Source organism: Poecile atricapillus, chromosome 19 (genome assembly GCF_030490865.1).
Source record: "Poecile atricapillus isolate bPoeAtr1 chromosome 19, bPoeAtr1.hap1, whole genome shotgun sequence".
Taxonomy (NCBI): domain Eukaryota; kingdom Metazoa; phylum Chordata; class Aves; order Passeriformes; family Paridae; genus Poecile; species Poecile atricapillus.
In genome coordinates, this window is record NC_081267.1 from 10,952,710 (window position 1) to 10,966,955 (window position 14,246).

The 14,246-nt window shown below is 52.3% G+C and overlaps 1 pseudogene; it reads right to left on the reverse strand.

The window, feature by feature from the left end:
* Window positions 1-14,246, reverse strand: part of LOC131586381 (uncharacterized) — a 655,697-nt pseudogene that overhangs the window by 466,959 nt on the left and 174,492 nt on the right.

The window sequence follows — 14,246 nt, forward strand, 5'->3', positions numbered from 1 at the left end:
CCCCAGGACACAGAAATGGGAGTCTGATGTCCAAGTGGTCGAGGGATCACCACAGATTGCTGAATTAGCAGCCGTTGTCAGAGCTTTTGAGAAATTCCAAGAACCTTTCAACCTGGTGACTGATTCGGCTTATGTGGCTGGAATAGCTATGAGAGCAGAACATGCATTTGTGAAAGAAGTCTCTAACCCAAATTTATACAAATTGCTTTCTGAATTAGTGTATCTTATCTCCCACAGAAAGCAACCTTACTATGTCATGCATGTGAGGGCGCACACCGACCTCCCAGGTGCCATTGCCGAAGGAAACAAGGGCAGATGCCTTAGCCATGCCTGCTGGAGCAGCCAATGTCCCTGACATTTTTGCACAAGCGAAATTGTCCCACCAGTTCTTCCACCAAAATGTGCCTGCACTGATGAGAATGTTCAGACTACCCAGAGACCAGGCTAGGGCAATAGTTGCCACCTGTCCTAATTGCCAATTGTTCCAAATACCAGTTGTTAACTCCGGGGTTAACCCCCGAGGACTTAACAGCTGCCAGATATGGCAAACCGATGTCACTCACGTCCCATCCTTCGGGAGAGTCAAATACGTACATGTCTCCGTAGACACCTTCTCTGGCGCAGTGTTTGCCTCAGCCCATGCAGGAGAAAATGCCAAGCACACCATCCGACATTTTCTCCTTGCTTTTGCTACCCTGGGAGTCCCAGAACAAATTAAAACAGACAATGGACCTGCTTACACCTCTCACAAATTAAGAGACTTTTTCAATGAGTGGGGGGTGAAACACACCACGGGCATTCCTCATTCCCCTACAGAGCAATCAATAGTAGAGAGAACCCACCAAAACCTAAAAAGAGTCCTTGATCACCAGCGGGGAGGAACAGAAATCATTCCTCCCATTGAGAGGCTCTGTAAGGCTCTATATGTCATGAACTTTCTAAATTGCTCACCTACAGAGCCTGACCCCCCTGTAATTCGGCACTTCTCTAACTCAACTCATGCCAAACTCACAGAGAAGCCGCCGGTGCTGATCAAGGATCCTGAATCACAACAGACATCAGGACCCTTCCCACTGATTACCTGGGGGAGAGGGTATGCGTGTGTGTCCACACCATCAGGACCTAAGTGGCTCCCAGGGAAAAATGTAAAACCTTACTTAGGCCCTACAAACCCTGCACCAGATTCAGAACTTTCAAAGTCTCCTGAGACCCACACAGGTCCAGAAAAACAGCAGCCCACTGCAGCCTGGAAACGGAGACGTCGTCGGAGTCCACAGAACCGACCTGCCACCAGACCCACAACCAGACAGAGGCCAAACCGTCCTGCTACCAGAGCCGCAACGAGACGACTGCCAACGTCACGCCTGACACCGTGACAGTACACAAGTCTTCTTAACTCCCTCCCCCTTCCCCTTCTTGCCCTCGTTGCCTAGCCCAAATTGCCAGCTTACACCCAAGTGCACCTCTGCTGCTGCTGGTGTCGAGTCTTGTGTCCCCAATACATAGAATAACCTTGCTTATAATTGTTTAGTTTTTTGTTTTTGTTTTTTTTAAAGAGGGGGGAGACGGGAGAGGAAAGGGAGAAAGAAAATAGCTCCCCCCCCTCCAAAAATTAAAGCTAATCTTCTATGTCCTGTTGTAGAAAATGGAGAGCAAAACCATCCTTGAGTTCCTGATGTCCCTGATTATCTGGATGCTCCTGAAAACATCAGCTGTGGATGCCTGGCTAGTAGCACAGCCCCAGGAGAACGTGTGGATCACCCTCGCAAAGACGCCCCAACAAGAACACATGTGCTTGTCCATGGGCAGCGCCACCAACCCTCTGTCATCCTGCCTGGTAGGGATTCCTTTAAAGCCCCATGAATATCCTTTCACAGGGAAAGAACCCAACCCAGTAGACACTTGGGATGAGTGGACAAAGATCTTGCCCCATGCACCAGAGGAACCCCAGGAATTAGAGCTTTTGGGATCCTCCAAAGCTGCCTACTGCATAAATTTTAATTATCACCCAGTAGCCAATGCATGGCCTGCCTCGAAATACCAAAAGGCAATTAAATCAAGGAAAAATGTGACTCCCAACAGTAAAATTTACAGTCAGTCCAAATGGTGCAATTACACCAGCGGCACACGATCCACCTCCTCTCACTATCCCAGAGTGCTGCCCCGGGGAGTGTTCTTGATCTGTGGGGATAGAGTGTGGGCAGGAATCCCTTCCCGACTCCGGGGAGGTCCTTGCACGCTTGGACAGCTTACCATCCTCACTCCAAATTCAACTCTAATAAATGATTGGCTGAAAAAGAATGAATTGGCCCACCAAAAGAAAGATCTCACACAATTAGATGAAAAATGTGATAACCAAATTAAAGATCGGTCCTACACGAAGAAGATGGTGATGTCAGCATTTTTGCCGTGGGCAGCTGCTGCTCAAGCCCTTGGTGAGCCTTCTCACCTGGAGTGTTGGCTTGGTAAGCAGGCCAACCGGACCTCCTCTGTCCTGAGTGACCTCCTGACAGATGAAGAAACTGTTAGGCATGCTACGCTACAAAACCGAGCTGCCATAGACTTTCTGCTCCTGGCCCATGGACACGGCTGTGAAGAATCAGATGGTTTATGCTGCTTTAACCTCTCCAGCCCCAGTGAAGGCATCCACGCCCGCATCCAGAGACTCCAACATGCAGTCCAAAAACTCCAGGCTGAAAAGGAGCCCCAGTGGCTTGAAGACCTTTTTGTGAGCTGGGGACTCGAGAGATGGGTTGCCTCCGTTCTCAAGAACATTTGTTGGGTTTTCTTGATTGTTATTATCTTCCTAAGCATGTTTTCATGTTTTAAGAAGCTATCAGCTAACTCTCTAGGGGATGCTTTTTTAATAAATAAAGAAGTGGGAGTTGTGGGTGCGGAGGAGCCCGCTGGGCCCGAGATACTGGCCCTCCCCTGGAGAGGAGATACTTCTCTGTAAGAGCGACACAATGTCGCTCCCAGGGGTCTTTGAGTTAGTTATGTTAAACTGTTGTGTTTCATTGGTGTTCCCCCCTGCTGTCCCACCCCAATACAGGTATCTCAGGCTTCCCCCCGCCCCTCTCCTTCCCCATAAATATCCCGGGTTTTCTTCTGTTCGGGAGATTCGCTGTTACCGGCACCCTTTGCCGAAGCTTTGCCTGAATAAAGGCTTGTGCCTCGGTGGAACGCTGGACCAGCTGTCTCGTCCCTGCTTCCTGTGTTGCCTGCCGCCGCTGCTGCCGAGCTGAGCTGAGCTGAGCTGAAATCACTATACTATTACTGAGCTGAGCTGGAATCACTATACTATTACTGAGCTGAGCTGGAATCACTATACTATTACTGAGCTGAGCTGGAATCACTATACTATTACTGAGCTGAGCTGGAATCACTATACTATTACTGAGCTGAGCTGGAATCACTATACTATTACTGAGCTGAGCTGGAATCACTATACTATTACTGAGCTGAGCTGGAATCACTCGACTGCTCGAAGCTGCTCACACGCGCTTCGGGCCAGCCTTTCTCAAGGCTGCTTCTGGAGAAGTCGCGGTGTTCCGGGCTTTCCGCCGCCGCGGCAGGTGTCCAAGAGCTGAAGGGAACAGCATTTAGAAGCAGTTTCAGCATTTCTAGGCAGGAAAGGGAGCAGACAGCCATCCACGTAACTCACCATATTCGTCGGGATGGGCTGCTGGTTCTTTAGGAATATGGCACAATGGAGACATGAGAATTGGGATAATCCCAGCTCTCTGTGGATCTGTGCAAAGGTGGAGCAGCAGAAACACCTTGTGTCTTCTTTGGGGACACAAGGTCCAAGGAGCTGGGGTGGCAGAGCGTGACCTGGGCTGGTGGCAGGTGAAGTCCCATCTCATGACATCCCGGAGTGGCACAGGACAAAGCTCCAAGCACCCACAGCCCCACTGAGGAAGTCCTTGGAGTGCTGCACATCCCATAGGAATAGCTGCATTCACTCAGTCCATTGGGATTTAGCACTTCCATTTGCAACACTTTAGGTCCAAGTTTCAAACTGCAAAATTTTTACACTCAAGACACAGTCATGAAGAACATGTATTTCAATTTCCTATTCCTTCAACTGCAGTGTAAAATATCTTAATATTGGAAAACATCCATCAAATCTGTAAAGGAAGGCAGCTAATGGATCCTTTCCACTAGCACATGTACAAACTAAGTAAAATCAAAGCTGAGTTCTCTTTTTCAAAAGATCGGTTACCTCTTTCTTACTCCAGAGTTATAGATCATTTTTCAGTACACATTTGGGGGTAATTTTTATCTTTCATATTTTTTCATGTTTTCTTTTTTGTTTTGTTTTTTTGTTTTGTTTATTTGGGTTTTTTTTTACAGAAAACATGTCCTAGAAAAGGCACGTCCTTTGCTCCTGGTTCCTGTGTGGAGCAGCTCCCTTCCCGCTGGCTGAGCTGCTCAGGCAGAGCCCGGCAGCTCCTGGCCCTGCAGGGCTGAGGCTTTTCCCCGTTGCTGGGCACAGACTGATGGAGCAGCACTGCTGAACACGGGGACACGCAGAGGGAGCAGAGCAGCTGCCTTTGCCCACCTGAAGCTCCAAGGCCAAACTCTGAGCAGGCACGGCTGGAAGAGACTCGCAGGCTCCCTGTTGGCTCTGCTGCCCCACTTGTGCCCGGCCCAGCTCTGCGTGAGGCAGAGGGAGAACAAGGGGCAGCTCCCTCCCAGCCCCAGCCCAGGGACCCCTCCAGCCCCGGGCCTTGGGGCACTGTCAGCACCCGCTGCTCCAGCCACCGCTTCTGCTGGCACTGACAGCAACAACCAAACTGGGGCTGGTCCCCAGGGAGCAGCAGCAGTGCCTGGATCTGATCCCTCAGCCTGGGGCAGCCCCTGGGGGAACAGAGGGCACAGCAAGAGGGACAAAACCAGTCAGGGTCAGAGACTGGGAAAAGCCAGAGCTGGGAGCAGGAACAGCTGCTTCATTGCACTCTTGGAGAAAGCTCTTGGCTGGGTCAAAGCACTGAAAGGTGTGAAAGGCAGAGAGGAGGCCACACCAAACAATGCTCCTGTTTTCACACCCTCCTATAATAAATGGAAATGATTAGTGCTAACTGAATTGTAACTATTTGGAAAGTTATTATTAGGAGCAATCAAGGGAATTGGTGTTACAAGGCAGATGTAGCCCCCCTACAGATGTTACATGTTAAAATTAAGGTACAGAATGTAGTTTTGAGATAAGAAATGCCCTAAGACAAAATTGACCTTGAGATGAATGAAGTTGGAATGACTTTAGGCATAGGGCCTGAAAATTATAAAATATAAGACTAATTAGTGGAGTACAATGCTTACTTACATAACATAACGCTTAGTACGCACACACAGCCTGTAAGGTTATCCAGAGGACAACGAGGATGAGTGTAAGCCTTCGTCCAAAAAACTACCAAAACAAGACAGAAGACCGCCTAGCAACAAGTGAAGCATGTGCCATGAAGAAGAGTGATATTAAATCAATGAATTGGAAATAGGAGGAGACTTATGGGAAACATTAATGAATAGGTATAAGCATACAGTATATAATTTTAGTTTGAATTACTTTGTTTTGGTATGTGAGGCGGGGTGAGAAGCCCTCCCTGTACCCTGGTCAGTTTTGCTTATGCTTTAATCATAATTACTGGCAAATTATATTCACAAATATATATCTATGTATCTGAAGTTATTCACTAAATTGTACTCTTTTACTAAATTGTTTTCCTTTTATACCAAATTGCTATTCAGGCCACTAAATAGTATTCTTTTATTAAATTGTATCCTTCTATTCAATTCACTAAATTGTATCTTTTTTTTCCCTTGTTATTAATTTGCTGTTAACCTAATAGCTCTTGTTGTCTTATTTTAATTTCATTTATAATAGCACCAAGCAGAAAAGGGGCTGACTGAGAGCAAGCAAACTTAACTTTCTGCCAGGACACAAATTTAGAGGGCAAAAAATTAAAAAAACCCACAGCATCAGCCCAGCTTCCCAGTGAGAAGGGTTGAAACTCTCTGCCCCTCAACACTTCCCCAGCAGCTTTACAAAGGGAACTGGGATCTGAGCTGTGCCCTCCAAACCAACAGAGCCAGCCTCCCTTCAGGCTGAGAAGCCACGGCCTCAGTTACAGCCCCGGGTGCCTCCTGTGCCCCAGAGAATGGCCCGGCTCACCTGGCCCAGCCCAGCCCGGCCCGAGCAGCCCGGACTGGCCTCAAGGGATGGGCTCCACCTGCCCGCTGTGCCCACAGGCCAGGCCCAAGGGCTCACAAGAGGCTTCCTCCCAGCTTTGCAAAACTCGGCCAAGAGTGTCCCCTTTACTGTGCTGAGAAGAGTAAAAAACCCTCTCAATTTAACCCCACTGCACTCCTCATGGGGGATCCCTGCACACCTTAGGAGAGAGCCCAAATTTTCCCTGTTTGCCTCATGAGGTGCAGGCCCAGGTGACGCCACTGAAGGAAATGTGCCCTCACAGCCCAGGGACGCTCAGCATGGGCTCCCCCAGCCCCTCAGGGCCCCACCGCTGGTCACGGCAGCCCCTGCCTGGCTCCTGCCTGCCCACACCATGGTCAGCCCTGCCTGCTCCTGGACATGGAGCTCAGCCAGGGCTGGTGCTGTGTGGGCTTTGCTGGTGGTACCAGCCGGACACTGGGGTGAGAGCTCCATCTCTTTATTAGAACAAAAAACATGGGCCAGCCCCTGCTCTGGTGCCCAATTTCAGTCCTGGCCAGGGACCAGGGCCAGGGGGCTCTGGGGCAGAGGGTCTTGCTTGGGAGGTGTGGGTCTTGGGATGCCCTCAAGGTGGGGATGCAGATGCAGCTTGGCACATGGGGACTGATGTGAAGAGCGAGGATAACAGATGCAGCTTCTCAGTGACTGGAATATTTCGCCAGACTTCTGAAGGTGCAGAGGCACTCCTGTTGAGAGAAGAGGTGGCTGAGGCCCCCAGCTGCCGCTGGCACACAGGGACCCTCCTGCACAGCAGGGCCCAGAGCTGCCAAGGCTCCCCAGCACGGCTGGAGCTGCTGGCACAGCTTGGCCCAGCTGGACAGCTGCCCCTCAAGGCCCTGGAGAGCAGGGGATGGCTCTGGACAGGGTACCTGGCCAGGAGCGGGCCCCAGAGCACCTCTGCCTGTCAAGGGCAATCTCGTCCCCGCTCTTTCTCCTGCCCACCTTGCTTTGCCTCTGCCCGCTGCTCCTGGGGCTGCTCTTGGCCAGGCAGCCTCAGTGGCAGCCAGCACTGGCTGCAGCCCCAGCGGGCTCCCCAGGACAAGGCCCAGCAATTAAGAGGCCAATGAAAGGCCTGGGCAGCAGCAGAACTCTCAGCAGAGTTATTTGGGCAACCAAGGACTATCCACAAGTCCACAGCAGCCTCACTGGGAATGTTTCCTGACTATGAGCAGCCTTTCAAGAAGCTGGAGGGTGGGGATGAACAACAACTTACCGTTTCTTGTCCTTCCACCACCACCGGCATCCAACACAGCAGAGGACCATGGAAAGTGGCACTGTGAACAGTATCACTACTGTGCCTATCATGCAGGATTTGCGCACATCCTGCGGGCAGAACACTCTTGGGGTGCTCAGTGGATTCTCAGCATTTATATTTGACTTGCCAAGCGCTTCTGTGGGAGCAATGGGCAGCGTGAGCCTGTGCTGTGCTCCACTGCTGAGCTGGCAGCACACTGGATATGGCCAGGACATTCTCTGTTTCCCCCAGAGCTGGGGCCTGCAGGCACCTTGCCAGCCCTTGGCACAGGCTGTGCCACCCAATAAAACCCAGAAAGGTGAGAGGAGAACCCGGGGACAGCACAGCTGCTTGGGCAGTGTCTCCTTCCAGGGACACGGGCCAAACCCATCCCTGAGCAGCCACTGCCACCCCTGACCCTCCCTGCTCCGTGACAGCTCCCCCAGCCCAAGGGGACAGAGCCAGGCCCTGTCAGGGGCCAGTGCAGCCCCTGCCCAGTTGGGAGCCAGGGCTGGCTGTGGCCCTGGGATCGTGGCAGGGCTGCTGCTCGGGGCTGCTCCTGTGCCTTGGGCCTCTGGATGCTCAGAGCCAGCTCTGGAAGCAGCTGCAGTGGGATGGATGTTGGTGCACGAGTCCCATTTCCCAGGGGCTGGGAATGAGCTCCAGAGGCCTGGTAGCCGCAGCACCTCCAGCGTTGGCTGCTGCCGGGCTGTGCAAGGGCAGGCCCTGCGGGAAGAGTTGCTGGCACACAGCCCCACTGAGGGCTGAGCCCAGCACAGCAATTACCTCCTGTGCCTGGGCCTGGCATCTCCTCCTTTCCTGCATCAGGAGCTGGCACAGAGCCATTGCTTCCTCTAGCCATTGTCTGCACAGACATTTGCTCCAGCACTTGAGAAAGGAAAAGGGACAGCTGGGTAAGATAGAACTGTTCGCCATTAGGGGAAGTGGTATCTTCAGGAGGCAATACTTGTCAAATCATGGATAAGGAAAACACCCAGGTTACTGGGGCTGGGCCAGGGCCCTCCCTCCACCAAACAGCCCCTACACCCAATCTAGCCCAAGAGTGGGAAATTGCAGGGGATCTCAGGCTGTTTATGACCCTTGCTTCAGTTTGGGCTCCCTGTCAGCTGATACCAAATGCCTTCCTGCAGAGGCTGGGGAGTAGCTGCAGCCAGGCCAGGCTGGGAAACAGCCCTGCAGGGCCTGAAAGCAGCAGTGGGGTAGTGAGGCTGACATGGATCCCTTCCTGCTGTGCCAGGCACAGCGTGTCCTGATATGCAGAGAAAGCCCCCGGCTGCTGAGTCTCAGGAGAAGGCTGAGGGACATGAACACACCACGGCGTCTCTCCAGATCACTCAGCATCTTATCCAGAAGTTGGGATGCCTCCAGGGATTTCTTGTCTTCTGTGTCTTGGTTCTTCCATCTAGGAGGACCTTAATGGAAAGTAGTTCCATTTCTCCTTCAGTCCAGAGCGGCAGTGAATGCACCTGGGTGACTGCTGCCCTCCAAGGCACTCCCTCATCTCTGCCTTTCACTCAGGAGCAGGAGCAGGAGGACCACGTGCCGGCAGTGGCCCCACACTGGGATGGAAGGAGCCCCTTGCATGGCAGTCAGGAGAGAAAGGACTCCCTGGAGCTGCCAGCAGCTCTGAACTGAGCCCCAGGCAGGGCTAGGGCTTGGCAGCAGCAACGGGAGCACCTCAGGCTCCCTGGGGCTGGCAAAGGAGCCACACAAGGCACAGCCCTGGGGCACAGCCCTGGGCCCGGCCCTTCCCTCTCTGCTCTTCTCCGTGGCTGTACAGAGCACATGGAAGGTGACACTGGCATTGCACATGGGAAGAAGATTGACAGCTAAATGCTCCTTCCTCAAACTGACAGCAATGCTGTGGGATCACTCAGGGCTCCAGAAGGGAGCAGAGCGAGGTTTCCAGAATCCATCAACCTTCAGACTCTTAAGGGAAATGGCACGTGAGTGAGCTCTTGCCACCTTGACACTGATTGTTCTGTGCAGAAAGGGACATTGGAAACTTGCCTCCAACATTCTCCATGGATCTGAAACCATTATGTGCCAGGGATTTCAGATGCTCCATGTCACGATCCCAATCTAGAAGGGAGCACAGATCAGAACCATTCCATGGTGTGCTGGGATCCCATTCTGTTTTAGGGAACTGGGAACTGCAAGGGGGTCAGGTAAGGCTGTGGGAGCCAGATGTCAATGGACATGACCAAAGCCGCAGAGGGGCCTGAGGAGCTCTGGGCTGGCTCTGGTCACTCTCCACCCTCTTTGCAGGCCCTGTGCAACATCTCTGGAGGGGCAGCAGGACCTGCCCCGGGCCCCTGAGGACTCTCTCCCTCCCACAGAGGAAACCCTCCCTAAAGTCCTGGGGAAAACCATCCCCAACACTTCCCAGGGAGAAGGGAGCACTGTCCGAAGAAAGGGAAGCCAGGCCGCCAGCTCACCTGCTCGCCGTGCTCGCCATGGAGCAGCCTGGGCAGCCCTGTCAGGCAGGGCCACTGCCAGGAGGAGCAGGAGAAGGAGGCGCAGAGCAAAGGCCATGGTGCCTTTCCCACTGCCAGTCCTGCAGCTCTTGCTGCCACCACTGTCCTGACACCGCTGTCCCAATGTCAGCACCGCTGCTGCCGCCACTGCTGCTGCCACAACAGTCGTGGTCAAGGACTGACTGCTCGGTCCTTGTGGTGCTGTGCAACCACGGGGCTCTGGGACCTCTGTGACCTCAGAGCCTGCTGTCACCTCAGCCTGCTGTCACCCCACAGGCTGCTGTGACCTCATGGCCAGGGTGGAATTGTGTGGGGAGTGGGATCTGCCTTCTTCACTAGGGAGCTCATCCTGCCCTGCAGCTCTGTCCAAGGGCTATGACAGGGTCCCAGCCCAGCTGATCTCACAGGCTGGGGGATGAAGGGATGGAGAGCAGCCCTGCTGAGAAGGACTTGTGGCTGCTGCAAGGTGAGAGGCTGGACATGAGCCAGCCATGTGCCTCCAAAGGAGGGTGCCCAGCAGCTTAAAGGAGGTGATTCCACCACCCCTCTGCTCTGGTGTCAGCCCACCTGGAGTACTGCATCCACCTCTGGGTGCCCAGCACAGGAAGGACATGGTCCTGTTGGAGCTGGTCCAGAGGAGGGACAAAACGCTCTGAGGGCTGGAGCCCCTCTGCTTTGGAGACAGGCTGGGATAGCTGGGGGTGTTCAGCCTGGAAGGGAGAAGGCTCCATGGAGACCTGATTGCTACCTTTCAGTACTTTAAGGGGGCTTGAAAAAAAGACAGGACAGAATTTTTAGTAAGGCCTGTTGTGACAAGACTGAGGGGGAATGTTATCAATCTAAAAGATGGTAGATTCAGACTAGACATAAGAAAGACCTTTTTTATACTGTGGATTTTGAAACCCTGGCACAGGTTGCCCAGAGAGGTGGGCATCCATCCCTGCTGACATTCAAGCTCATGCTCTGAGCAACCTGATCTAAAGTTGTCCATGCTCACTGCACTAGATGGCCTTTAAATGTCCCTTCTAAGCCAAGCCATTCTGTGCTCCTGTGCACCAGCAGAGCAGTGCTGGAATAATGCTGGGGTGATGATGCTGGCACCTGTGTTTTGGTAGTTGTGCCATTTAGCTGTTGGCCAAGAGAGGATTGATGGGCTGCACAGTGAAGTCTACAAAGAACAGTGTGCTCAAGGAGAAACAGGAGAGGAACATGGCTTCCAGTTCAGATAAATGCCAGCATTTCGCTGCCCATTCCTTGCTAAAAAATAAAGGAATGTTCTGAAGATCCCTTCAATGTGGGTGCACTATTGGCTGTATCAGTACTTGTGTTTTGCAAAACAGATGAGTTGTTACAGCTTCTTGCCCCATTTATCACTGGATAAAACCCAAATACTGCATTGCTCCATGTCTACTTTCTTCCAAGTAAAGGCTGATTTTGTTCATTCTTGAGTGGGACATATTCATCTGTTGACAAGCAAATTCTTCTTGCCATTCACACAATGCTGATTTGCTCTAATTGGATTGTAATTAAGATCTACCTCTCATTGTAATTAAGGCTGATGGATTGTGAGGCAAAGTGTTGCATAATTTGCCCTGGAGAGAGTTTTTCTCTAATTCAATGACATATGAAGACAAGTGTAGCCTACCATACTTGTGGCATTAGTCTCCCACTCTGTCCTTTCCTCTCACCCAAGGGGAAGATCGAGGTCTGCAGGTCTCATCTGTGCACAGAAAGAGTTAATATCTCACCCACACCTGCAGATGGTCATGATGGTTTCTGCCGGGCAGTGGCCGAAGCAGTCACGGTGATGGATTTCAGGCCGTGCTGGGGCTGTGCCAAGATCTCAGGGGTCCGGCCAGAACAGTCGTGGCTGTTCTGCCCTCATGGCTGGTCCCAGGCCCCTGCTCCCTTCAATTCCAGCTGCGGGCCGATGGCTTCCCCTCCCTGTGCCCGGCAGCCGCTGGGGCCGCGCGGGCCGTGGTGAAGGGGCCTGGCCCAGCCCAGAGCCGCTCCCGGGGCCTGGCGGAGCCCGGCTCGGTGCAGGCCAGGCTGGAGCAGGGCCGGCCTGACCAGCACCCAGTTAACTCTTCACAGCTGGAAACAGCAGAGAGCTTTCCTGGCCTTGCCTGTCTTTAAAATGGGGATTTCACACAGGAGGATCCAGCTTCTAAATGGTTTCATAGGTTGTCAATTCTCAGAGCCAGCCAGCTATTGGTTTTGCTAAGCACAGAGGAAGCTCTTAGCAGCCCCCTCCTAGAAAAATCATTTGCATGGGTGGCTTCTTCTCTCCTCACCAAATATCAACTAATACAAAACCACCACAGACATTCAGGCTGAAACAGGAAGAAATTCTGAAGCAATTGTTTTAAAGTAAAATCAGTTATTAAGCACAGAGATTGATGTCACTCCCCCAGACCACTGGAGAGGGATAGTGACTCTGCCACCTCCCCCCTGGCCAGCCCATTCCAATTCCCAATCACTCTTTCTGGGAAGAACTCCTTCCTATTGTCCAGCCTAAACCTGCCCTGGTGCAGCTTAAGGCTGTGTCTCCTTGTCCTGCCCTCCAGCAGATCCCCACTCGCAGCCAGCTTGGTGTCATCTGCAATTTGTGAGTGCTGGACTCGACCCCCTCAGCCAGACCCTCAGTGAAGATATTAACCAGGACTGGGCCCAGCACAGATCCCTGGGGACACCACCAGGGACTGGACACCAGCTGGATGCAGCACCATCCCCACCACTCTCTGGGCCCGGCCTCCAGCCAGTTCTGCAGCCAGCAAAGAGTGCTCCTGCCCAAGCCGTGGGCTGCAGCTTTTCCAGGGAATGCTGTGGCTCTCCGTGTCCAAGGCCTTGCTGAAGTCCAGCTCGACACATCCAGAGCCTTTCCCGCACCCACCAGGCAGGTCAGCTGGTTATAAAAGGATATCAGGTTGGTCAGGCAGGACCTGCCCCTCCTAAAGCCACGCTGGCTGGGTCTGAGCCCTGGGCCATCCTGGAGGTGCCGTGGGATGGCACTCAAGGGGATCTGTTCCAAAACCTCACCAGGCACCGAGCTCAGGCTGACAGGCCTGCAGTTCCCCAGAGCCTCCTGCCAGCCCTTCTTGGGGATGGGCTCACACTGGCACCTCCAGTCCTCTGGGACCTCCCCAGTGAGCCAGGACTGATGAGGAGAAATGATGGAGAGCAGCTTGGGGAGCTCATCCACCAGGTCCCTCATCCCCCTAGCATGGATCCCATCCCATCCCATCCACCTGTGAGCATCTGAGTGGCTCAGCAGGTCTCTGACTGCTTCCTCCTGGATTACAGGGGGCTCTTCTGCTCCCTGTCCCCATCTACCAGCTCAGGAGAACACTTGTCCTGAGGAAAACCTGTCTTAATATTGAAAAGGTGGTTTTATTTATTTAATGTTTATTAAATATTTGAAATTTTATGTTTATGTTTTATTAAATATTGAGGCAAAGAAGGGGTTAAGTACCTCAGCCTTTTCCTCATCTTTGGTAACCATATCTCCCCTAAGGAATGGAGGTTGTCCATAGCCTTCCTTTTGCCATTAATGTATTTATAAAAACATTTTTATTATCCTTCATAGAGGGATCCAGGTTAAGTTCTAATTGAGCTTTCACCTCTCTACTTTTCTTTCTGCATGACCTAATGACATCCTTAAACATTTCCTGAGTTCCCTGCCCCTCTGCCCAAAGGTGATTCATCCTCATATTTTCCTTGAGTTCCTCCAAAAGCTCCCTGCCCACTCAGGCCAATCATTTTCCTCACTAGCTCATTTTTCATCAGAGAAGTTCAGGCTGTTCCTGCTCCTTCAAGCTTTCTTTCTTGAAGTGTGTCTATCCTTCCCGGAATGCTTTGATTTAAAAGGCTGTTTCTCTTAAAAAAAACTCAGTACCTGATTTGGTACTCCCCAAATCTGCATCCTTAATCGGCTGAAGTCTGCCCTTTGTAAGTCCAGTGTAGGAGTTTTGTTGATGCCCCTCCTTCTTTCACAGAATATTTCAAAACTCGATGATTTCATGGTCACTGTACCCCAGGCAGCCTCCAACCACCACATCCCCCAGCAGCCCTTCTCTGTTTGTGAACAGCAGGAGACACAGCTTTCCTGGGCAGTGGCAAGAGAAGGAAACCTCCCCAAAGTGCAGCTTGGCAGGTTCAGCCTGGAGGGGAGGAGAAAGAAAAGTCCCTGCCAGGGTAGAATTTTGGTGCAGGAGGTGTCCCAGCGTGAGACTGGACCATGCCATGGCTGAGTGTGCCAGGAGCCGGCAGTCAGTGGGGCCCAGGG